We start from the raw sequence: 11,930 nt of genomic DNA, 5'->3' as shown, positions 1-11,930 counted from the left end.
CATTTTTAAGCAACAAAAAATTAGTAATCTGCTCGAGCATCGATATATCGTCCTAACCAAAAGAATAACCCACCGAAAGTTGGAATCAAAGTATAAAATTTTTAACAGCAACGATTCGGAATTAGTAACTCCATTAACTCACTCAGACGACTGTCGTAATGTGAAAGGATGCTACCCGAAAAATTTGCAAGGAAAATGAGTCGAGGAATTTAATAGCCAACAATGGATAGATATACACTCCTGGAAATTGAAATAAGAACACCGTGAATTCATTGTCCCAGGAAGGGGAAACTTTATTGACACATTCCTGGGGTCAGATACATCACATGATCACACTGACAGAACCACAGGCATATAGACACAGGCAACAGAGCATGCACAATGTCGGCACTAGTACAGTGTATATCCACCTTTCGCAGCAATGCAGGCTGCTATTCTCCCATGGAGACGATCGTAGAGATGCTGGATGTAGTCGTGTGGAACGGCTTGCCATGCCATTTCCACCTGGCGCCTCAGTTGGACCAGCGTTCGTGCTGGACGTGCAGACCGCGTGAGACGACGCTTCATCCAGTCCCAAACATGCTCAATGGGGGACAGATCCGGAGATCTTGCTGGCCAGGGTAGTTGACTTACACCTTCTAGAGCACGTTGGGTGGCACGGGATACATGCGGACGTGCATTGTCCTGTTGGAACAGCAAGTTCCCTTGCCGGTCTAGGAATGGTAGAACGATGGGTTCGATGACGGTTTGGATGTACCGTGCACTATTCAGTGTCCCCTCGACGATCACCAGTGGTGTACGGCCAGTGTAGGAGATCGCTCCCCACACCATGATGCCGGGTGTTGGCCCTGTGTGCCTCGGTCGTATGCAGTCCTGATTGTGGCGCTCACCTGCACGGCGCCAAACACGCATACGACCATCATTGGCACCAAGGCAGAAGCGACTCTCATCACTGAAGACGACACGTCTCCATTCGTCCCTCCATTCACGCCTGTCGCGACACCACTGGAGGTGGGCTGCACGATGTTGAGGCGTGAGCGGAAGACGGCCTAACGGTGTGCGGGACCGTAGCCCAGCTTCATGGAGACGGTTGCGAATGGTCCTCGCCGGTACCCCAGGAGCAACAGTGTCCCTAATTTGCTGGGAAGTGGCGGTGCGGTCCCCTACGGCACTGCGTAGGATCCTACGGTCTTGGCGTGCATCCGTGCGTCGCTGCGGTCCGGTCCCAGGTCGACGGGCACGTGCACCTTCCGCCGACCACTGACGACAACATCGATGTACTGTGGAGACCTCACGCCCCGCGTGTTGAGCAATTCGGCGGTACGTCCACCCGGCCTCCCGCATGCCCACTATACGCCCCCGCTCAAAGTCCGTCAACTGCACATACGGTTCACGTCCACGCTGTCGCGGCATGCTACCAGTGTTAAAGACTGCGATGGAGCTCCGTATGCCACGGCAAACTGGCTGACACTGACGGCGGCGGTGCACAAATGCTGCGCAGCTAGCGCCATTCGACGGCCAACACCGCGGTTCCTGGTGTGTCCGCTGTGTCGTGCGTGTGATCATTGCTTGTACAGCCCTCTCGCAGTGTCTGGAGCAAGTATGGTGGGTCTGACACACCGGTGTCAATGTGTTCTTTTTTCCATTTCCAGGAGTGTAGAAGTAGTTCAAAGAAGAGTAGCTCATTTTGTATTATCGAGAAATAGTTAAGGGACTGCCACGTATATAATACGCGAATTAGGGTGTGACTCATGCAAATAAAGGCGTTTCTCATTGAGCCAGGATGATCTTATGAAATTTCAATCATCAACTACGTCGTCAGAGTGTCAAAATGTGTTCCCGCGCTTGCTATTCGGGATTAGAACGGTAGAGAAATAACTTGAAGGTGGTTCTACGAACCCTCTGCCAGACACGTAATTGTGAACTGCACAATAATCGTGTGTATGGAAATGCGGAATAGTTAAGATGCTCTTCCTGCTTGAGTTGTGCTTCGACTATTGCTGAGGGAAAGTTATTCGTTGTTCTTGTACCAATAAATGACTTTGATTCAAGTTTCTTTAATTCACGTTTGTTCGAAATAAGTATCCGTCTTTTTTCAGCATACAAGAACACAAACTGCAATAGCACTGTTGCAATATTGAATGCACGCCCATCTGTTACGACTGAATCCCAACTTCCGGTCACCCCTTGGTAATGTGTACAGTACAGGTGTCAAGGGGACAATACGATAGTTAAAAGAGCACCTGTTAGTCCAAGATGGAAACTAACAGCAAACCTTTGGTTCGGTAGTGCGACACATGCCAGAGGAATAAAACTCACATGGATATTGTTGGACAACTTCACCATAGGAATGTTGTAAACACTGCCACTCTGTCCAAAAGTTCTCCCAATGCATGTGCTACACTTAAGAGTGTAGTCAAAACATTCTTTCATGATCGATCGCGCAATTTGCCGTACGACCTCGTGTAATTACATATCAAGGCCGAAATGTCGAAGTGCTCGGAACCCCCCTCCCCCCCTCCCCCCCCCCCTGAGAATACTCGAAATTGTGACGTGTGCTAACTATCCTCCAGCAAATATACTCTTACAGCGAATACATCCTAAGCTGAAGGTGTCTTTCAGATTGAATGCCTCAGAGCACTGGACGGAGACTCACGGATCTTCGTGTCTGAATTGTAAAACGTCCACAGAGACGACCAGAAAGCAATAACCATTGAGATGGTCTATACACAAAATTTATGTCTGCCAGGAGGATTCTTTTAATACTGCTCCCAGTAACGACTGTAAAGTGTCTTTGTACAACAGCTAAGTGCTGAAATTTGCAGGTTTTGACCGACAGTACCCAAAGAAGATGACAGGTGTTAATATATATTTGAGAGCTGAGACCAAGTGAGCATATCAGAGTAATTCCTGATGTAAACAAGAAGTCATTGCAGCCAACATACGACGGCACTTTGAGGTCGTCCCACGCTGTGAAAGCACATCTGACATTGACATGCACGAGTTCCCTACTATGATCCCCGTCTATAGGCCAAAATGATGCTTAACTGCAGGGGAACCGCATACCTACGAGACTGACAACAACTAACTGGACAGGCCGCCTGCTCCTGACATCTTCAACAGCAGCGTCCGGGAGGGTTACAGCGGTCCACTGGAAACACGATGTGGACATCACGTTCGTATTAACGTTGAATAAAACTGAGACTTCAAGGGCAATCGTGTTATTTGGTTGACAGACTTTCTTATATCTCAGGGCTCTCGGATTATCGAATTTCACGTCACAATGATTTTCCCAGTAATGTTACTCATGGTGAAAAAAATCTCTTCGCTGATGACAGCAATATTATAGTCACTGAGAAAGCAAGAGAACTCCTTGCCGAGAAAGCAAATGAAACTCTCAAGGAAGTAATAAAGTGAGATTGAACATAAAGGAAACTAATGCCATGAATTTCAGTTAGAAGAGGAAAAATGACAATGTTAAATTAAATGTAGATGGCTTCTCTATAGACTGTGTAACAAATGCAAAATTTTTAGGAATGAATGTTGATTCTCAGTTGAAATGGTGTGAACACTCAAAGGTACTTGCAAACAGAATGTCATCAGCATGTTATACCCTTTGAATCCTATAATCAGTGTGCAACATGCAGTGTCTTTTAGTTACATATTATTCATATGTACACTCAGTTCTTAACTATGGCATTCTTTTTTGGGGAATAAACGCACAAAATGTGAACTCAATTTTCAAGCTGCAGAAAAGACCCATAAGAATAATAACCAAAAATTCTACTCGAGCTCATTGTAAACATCTGTTCAAAACGCTGGGGATTTTAACTGCCCCATGTGAATAAATTTACCAGTCGGTTGTACACATGAAAAATAACATTGGTAATTACTGCACAAACAGCTCTGTGCATGACCATGCAACAAGAGATAGACGCAACTGATATTTACCAAGAAAAAATAAACATAAAACTCAAAACAGCATTGTCTACCAAGGAATAAAACTGTACAATAAATTACCAAAAAAGATTAAAGAAATTGCAAAAATACACTTATTTAAAAAGGCAGCTAAAATTACCTGTTATGCAATACATTTTATACATTGAAGGATTACTTAGATAAAACAGAGTAAGGATTTGATAAAAAAAATATTATACACATAAATAATAATAATAATAATGATTATAAAACATCCAACATTCCACATAACACCTTCGCTTTATGTCTTTTTTCGTTGTTTTTCCCTTTTCTAGCCATGAGGAGGAGGAGGAGATTAGTGTTTAACGTCCCGTCGACAACGAGGTCATTAGAGACCCTTTCTAGCCATACTTACCCCCAAGCTCATTATGGAGGGAAGCTGACTCAGTTTTTCAGGATAGCAAATGGGAAGTTGCGGTACAGAAAATGGCCCAGAGATCACTAGCGTGTGCGTGTGTGTGTGTGTGTGTGTGTGTGTGTGTGCGCCTGTGCGTGTGCGTGTGCATGTGCGTGCACGTGTGTGTGTGTGTAGTGAGTGAAGTGCTATGAAACAATGTGTGTAGGTGAATTACAGTGAGATATGAGTGAACAGTGTGGCATTAAGTTATTTAATAAGTTATTTGTAAAAAAGTTTTGTATACCAGGAGTAAATCTAATGATTGTCTAACTGGAAGTCTGTAAACATGTGTGTATAAGAATTAACTTTAAATTGATCTAAACTTGTAAATATTTAGACATGTCTTATATCCTGGTAAAAAGATCTACAAATGAATATAGCTACTACTGCAACTAAATGAAATGTATTAGCGCTAGTGGTGGTGGTGGTGGTGGTGGTGGTGGTGGTGGTTGGGATGTTTAAGGGGGACTAAACAGCTAAGGTCATCAGTCCCCCTATTAGCGCAAGTGTTGTAAGCTTAAAAATATTTATATACTTGCATATCTGTGGACAGTACAATTGAAATTAATCACTAGCTACCAGTTATGCTAAGTCAAGGCGTTCTTTTGTATTTTACTACAGTTCCCTCTTTTCGTCGAAGAACATTACATTGCTTTCAAACATTTTAGAATTGTTTTCAATGAAATTTTTAAATCATATGTGTGCTGGACTGTAAATCCAATTCAAATTTCATAACAAGGATAGATCTTAACTTCAAAATTGGTGTGAGTGCTGAAGTGGAACTGACTGTAATAGACCTTCCTTATTTCGCTGTGTGCCTCTATTGCGATTAGGGTAGTTGGAATCAGGAACAGTTTCTAAAAATATTCTGTATTCATTAGCTTCAATCTCACCTGACCAATTACACCCACGACAGAATCCGAATGCAGTTGATTCCATAAAACTAAAGTACGGAAGTTATCCATACATATTATAAAAATGGGTGTATGTACATATCTGTGTATGTACGTGTGTATATGTGATTCACATCTTCTCTAGGTCACTTGGTAACTTCAGCAATGTTCTTAGTACCTTTGGGTAGGGGAGTTGGCTGATTTGGGAGGAGAAGACCAAACAAAGCCGGGGAGGGGGAGGGGGGCATACGAGGAGCGAATTGAAAGATTTTATTCACCCATTTATTCAGAACAATATCATTTAGTGGCTTGCAACAAACTTTCACATAACTTCAAACTTCAACTCGGTCGGCCACTACGGGGTCTATCGTCTAAACAACCCGTGGCTTCGAACTTCGAAATCATTCTCGCCACAGCTGCATTTGTCAACGCACCTTTACCCGTTCGAATCCCCTTCCTATGGTGATAGGATCGTAACGCTGAACTAGCACATTCCCCATTCTGATAATACCTTTTCAGGTAACGTCAACATGCTGCGACTGCTGGCGCATCTGATCCTCTCTCTCTTTTTTTTCTTTATTGTTATTTTCATACCTGTACAATCAGGTAGGCTGTCAGCGGCATGCTACGCCGCTCTTCAGCCATAGAGTGGACAATGATATAACACAGGATGGAGAGCCATAATAAACATAGTGACGGGCAAAAAATAGTGGTCACAGAAATACAAAAAACACGGAGCCGTTCACACTCGACGATAACGACACTGAAAACATGTTGACACGGCGCACATAACACTGATGAATCCGACGGCACAAGTGAATGAAGGAGCGTGACGGCGGACACTAAAAACACAAAACGACGGCACACACACGCGAAACTGATGGCTATGATCTCCGGCGCGCGAATGTCCACAGATCATGTAAGAGTCCGGGAACCTGCCAAGAGGGGAAGAAGGGAGAGTGGGAGGGAGAGGGGTGAGCAATGATGCCAATGGCGGAGGAGACGAAAGTAAAAGATAGAGTAAGGGCTGGAGGGGAAGCCCGGGGGAGGAGTGGAGAAAGGGAGGAGGGAGGGAAGGAGGGAGAGAAGGGAGGGAGGGTGCCCAAAGGAACAAACACAGGAAGATGGAGGGAGGATCAAAGTTGGTAGGAGTGGTAGGTGGAGGGGAGGAGGACATCATCAGGGAGGGGGAGATCCTCTCTCTAATTACAGCCCCTTTTATACACGATTTTCATGTGCAGTCACTGACGTTTCGCTGTCCAGCGCTATCCGTCGGACATTTTGTGGACTTCGTTTTTTTTTGTTTCTAATTAAACCCCAAGTCATTCCAAGCATGTGTGTCAATTTTTACCTCTCTATCGACATTATTCCGTGGTTTATTAAGTTTTCAAATTTATACTGACTTTTTGATCACCCGGTACATAAGTTATTCAGATTTGTAGTTATGTACAGTAAATAAATATATAAGTCCACACTTTATGCTTTCCGCCGTTTTTGTGACTTTATTGTGTACATTACGTGGGTCTGTCCACGCAATGCTTCAAACTGTCATTTGTAGTCACGTGATTGATGTGAAAAGGTTTCTGACCTGGTTATAGCTTCACGACGAGAATTACCTTACTTCGCATGCGGTATGGTAGGTGGAGCTAGACGCATGAGACTTTGCTTTTCGGAATTTGTTAGGTAGTTCAATATTCCGAGATCCAAAGTGTCGTGACTATACCGAGACTGCGATATTTCAAGCATTACTCTCACCACGTACAACTTAGTGCCGACAGCCTTTACTTAACGGCCGAGAGCCGCAGCGTTTGTATATAGTTGTTATTGCTAACAGACAAGCAACACTGCGTGAAACTGGTAAGAGGTGATGGCAGTGTTAGAGCGTGGCTCAGACCACAAAAGCAATGGACCCAAGTTGTCAACAACACATTGTGGTAGCTGGTGGTGGCTCCTTAATGGTGTCAGCTGTCTATGAGGAATCGACGTAGTCCTCTGATCGAACTGAATCCCTCATTGACTCGAAATGGCTATGTTCGGTTGCGCGGAGACCGTTTGCAGCTGTTCATGGACTTGATAGGCAAACAATGATGGATTTTTTTCTGGTTGACAATGCGACGAGTGGCTGGGCCGCAATCGTCCGCTATTGGTTTGCAGAATATTCTGTACAATTCGAATGAATGCTTTGGCCACCCAGATAACGCGACGTGGATTTCATCGACAATTTATGGGACGTAATCGTGAGATCAGTTCGCGCACAAAAAATCCTGCATCGGCAACCCTTTCGCAATTATCGATGGCTATAGACACAGCGTGGCTCAATATTGCTGCAGCGGATTTCGAAAGCTTTTTCAGTCCATTCCACGTCAAGTAGCTGCTGTATGCTGGGCAAAAGGAGCCCCGATACGATATTAAGAGGTATCCCATGACTTTAGTCACTTCAGTGTATATGTTTGAATATGTGAGAAGTACGTTACATATATGTGACATGTCCATATGTGAGCAAAGCCATGGGTAAAATGCTACTTGCAAATTCCTGAATCGACTTCAACCCGTGATGACTGGGTGTTGTGTGCTGTCCTTAGGTTAGTTAGGTTTAACTAGTTCTAAGTTCTAGGGGACTGATGACCGTAGATGTTAAGTCCCATAGTGCTCAGAGCCATTTGAACCATTTTTTTTTCGACTTCAACCAAACTTGATATACGTACTATTTACCATGTGGAAAACCTAACAAGAAGTGTGGGCGACCCAGGATATACATTGTTTTTCTCAACACACCTCCAAAGCCAAGACAAATCAACATAACGCACATATGAAGAATGTCGTGAGGTACAGTAAATTTCACTGCAATTGATTTTTTGCTTCAGGTATAATTAAGGACAAAGTATATAGTGCTGTAAAGAACTACACAAGGTTCCACAGTTGACAGTATATCATGGGAAGGAATTGGACTTTTATACCATTTAAAATATTTGTGTTACACACAGGCTGAATAAGTTTGATAATATATGTATATAGTCATACAATAAGTCTTGACAACTACAGAGATTTTTAAGATAAAAGTACTTCCAGTCTCCCAGACATTCAGGCTTGAAACAATAGGGTAATCGTAATACATGTAATAACAAAGAGGCTAATCGCTATAGATATAATAACAAATAAATGATACGAAATCAGGCATGACGTATTTGCAAAAATTGCACTGAAGCAGCCATATTACAATTACAAACTCCAGAGAGTGCTATAAAATAAATGTAAACGGCTGAATTAGACCACAGTTATACTTACAGAGGATACAGTCGGAAAAACAGTCTTGACACAGTGCTCGTAGATAGATTTTCTGCAGTACGTAGCCCCATGGTGTCAGTGTGTTTCACTTTTGGCAGACGAAGGTCAGAGAAATATTCAAATTTTGGAAGAAAATGGCATGCATGAAAAAAGAATTGCCTAGAGAAAGAAACGCCACAAATCCGATGGCACAAAATGTTTAATGGCATTACACATCAGGATAAAATCACAATTTCTACTGTACTGAATGACCACCTTTCAAATACTAATGCCATCGCGTAAAAATGAACTTGGGATGTAATAAGGCCTTGGTGGTTGTTGAACATCATTGTAGTCACAACGCTCATTGACGACAAAAATACGGTACTAACTTCCACGTAATAATAGATATTTGATTCAGACTTTGTAGAATTGGATCTGCAGGTTCGACCTGTATAGAACACGATGCTTAAAATAATGTGACACAACAGACAATCGGTCATTCTGCCCTCAAACAATGTGTGCACAACTTTGATACATCTACCTGAAAGTGTAACTCATTAAATAAAATCAATATGGTAATGACAAAGGTTCCTACAATCACTATAGATACCATTAATTATGGATAATATTATTATTATTCGATAAATCAGGTACGTCACAGAGCTAACAACATGTACCACCTAATACGTTGATATCTGAAATATATGACAGTAGCGAGAAGAGGAAGACTGAGCTTCCCAGTACATGGCTTGTTTCTCAAAAATAATTAATGCAGTAGGGACGTTACAGTACATAACACTTTGTACTGAATGTAGCTGCTCATCCAAACATTATCATATATGAACAAACAAGTCGCGTCTTTACCTGTGATTACTCACACTTTAGGTACTTGGGCTATGCTCGGCTGTGTTCAGGTAGAATTGCTCCATGTAGTCACAGGGTTGAGCCACACATATCTGCTTCCATGCCTCATAGCCAGTTCGCTGCAATTAATAACCTGTAGCTAAGATTATGCACTAAATTAGTCTATGCATTGGCTGGATTTGCGAGTCGACGAATTATACAGAAGTGCCCCAATAAAAGATAAATAAATAATTTAATGACAAGGGCTCTACTCTAACTTCTATAACTGATCTAGACAACAGAGAACTATGTTGAATAATATTTATTCAAGAAAGGACGTCTCAAGCAAACAGAGAGTGGTCCTACCATATCAAGTGCAATACAGACAAATGTTCTTCTAAAATACAGTAAAGTTACTCTGAGAGAGTTACAAGAAGGGTAGCAAAACTTCAGACTAAATAGTCTTTAAATATACATGAAAACTAAGCCCATTTCGTAATAACGGTACACGAAATAATCACTAGTTCAAAAGAGTTCAGTGTTCAAAATGATGATTCACAAATTAAGCCACATCATCCAAAGAACAGTAATCGTCTGTGGAACACACTCACATGTCTCAAAACATAAAGTCCCTTCAGAAGTTTAAATATGGTTGTGGCCATTCACCGTGCAAATTGAATGACCAATTCCATAAGTAACCACATTAAATCACAGGCAGGTCTTCCAAAACGAATAATCAAGTGCCATGACTTGGTCCCTTGAGCTCCTGACTCAAGAAGTCCCAGACTCCATTTGACATCCGTACTGTCCCACTTTTGTCTGTTTTTCGATTGGCTGAAGGCCTCTCCCACCAAAAATATTTCGGCCTTAAGCTTTATGCACATGATTTGATTCAACTTGACCATTTCCTAGACGAAAGTAATATATTATAACAATGAAATGTTATAAATATTTACTCACACTCAGATTATGCACACTATTTACAAATAAAGGTTTGATCATAAATGAAGGAGCTACTATTTATGTGCAAGTGCCTCCCATAAAATAAGGCTGAATTGTCATTAAATTTTATTCAAAGAATTATTTATGTCTTCTTGAAACAAGTGTCTTCTGGTTCTCTTTTCAATTGTGGTGTCCATTAACACATGTGACTGACCACGTTTAAATTAGAACTGTTTTTAGTAGTGTATGATAACAGACAAATGGCTTTTTAGGGATGATAACTATAGTGCAATGGTATTATCCGAGATATCGTTTGTTAAAATATCATGAGGCTGTTGAAAGTTATCCGTTCAGAGTTTCATTGTGAAGATATTTAATCAGTGTGAATATTAACCTGTGTAGTTTTAAAGGCATTGGACTATTGTTGTGTCATTGGATGCATCTGATTTTTCTTAGATGGCAGTTGTATTTAGATTTACAATAATTTTTGACTGTACGTTATTGTCGAAGTTGGGAGCGCTGCAACTTAGCTGTATTTAAGATTTTCTGATGTTCCGCCATTTCTTGGAGCACTGCCTGTCCTAAGCGACCGACCTTCGCCAAAACAACTGTAGTGGGATTAACCAACCTCAACCAGCCCTCAGTGACACATCTGGCTCGCCTGGAGCGGCTGCGGCGGCCCTCCCCCACAACTGTGATGCACTCTCGGCCCTGGGGCCGCGCAGCTTTGCAAATAGATTCACCTTACCTTGTATTAGTTCTAGGTGGCCCATTAGCTCGCATACATAGGCGTAACCTTGCATACCTCCACTTAATTTGGCGCAGTAGCTTGCTAACTTGGCACATTAAGTCACACCAGATTCGACATGCAACATAAGAAATACATACATAATATCGCAAATCGAATGTCCTACATAAATTTCAGAACAACAGAATAGGTATCTTTGTGGTAGTGTATGGGACAACTTGTACCTCCTAGGATATGTCGTATTATCAGCTTTAGTTTTCTAAATGTAAGGCAAATTATAAAATAGTGGCATATTAATTAAATCACAAAATAAACACACGAATTTACATAAATATTAGGGTCAGCTCGATCTTTACAATTTTTTTTTCACTTTTGCGCTAATTTGGTAGCACCTTTTGCTCTGAGCGTTACATCATAGCATTTGCTTTTCAGAGACACAGCACACAATCGATATTCTGGCACCGAAGTTTAGAGCGTTTGCAGTCCAGCCAGCTATTCAGAAATTTATGTCCCGTTTGGCCACAGCTCCCTGCGGGCCTAGGGGTTATAACAGGTGCGACGTATTACTGCCTGTTGTGTGAGGCGCCTAAAAGGAGTCCCACACCTTTCGACCATTATGTGATGGTCCCCTGTAGAGTCTGACCTCTATTTTTCACCAAACAGGCGAGCCAAATGATGGTAACTTAATAATACAATAATAAAATGAAATACAAGAGGCAGTGACAGACGGGGCTCCAGGAATCTAACTCTGAGATGGTCACACCAAAGCACTTTCACGAGCAAACAGTAAGGCAGCCAAGAGTTGCATTCAGGTCACAAGATGGTAACTCGGACTAGGGTCAGTCTAACGAGCAAGTAATGA

The sequence above is a fragment of the Schistocerca americana genome, chromosome 6 (genome assembly GCF_021461395.2).
Source record: "Schistocerca americana isolate TAMUIC-IGC-003095 chromosome 6, iqSchAmer2.1, whole genome shotgun sequence".
In the NCBI taxonomy this organism is placed as follows: Eukaryota; Metazoa; Arthropoda; class Insecta; order Orthoptera; family Acrididae; genus Schistocerca; species Schistocerca americana.
Note: the sequence above shows the minus strand (reverse complement) of the source record.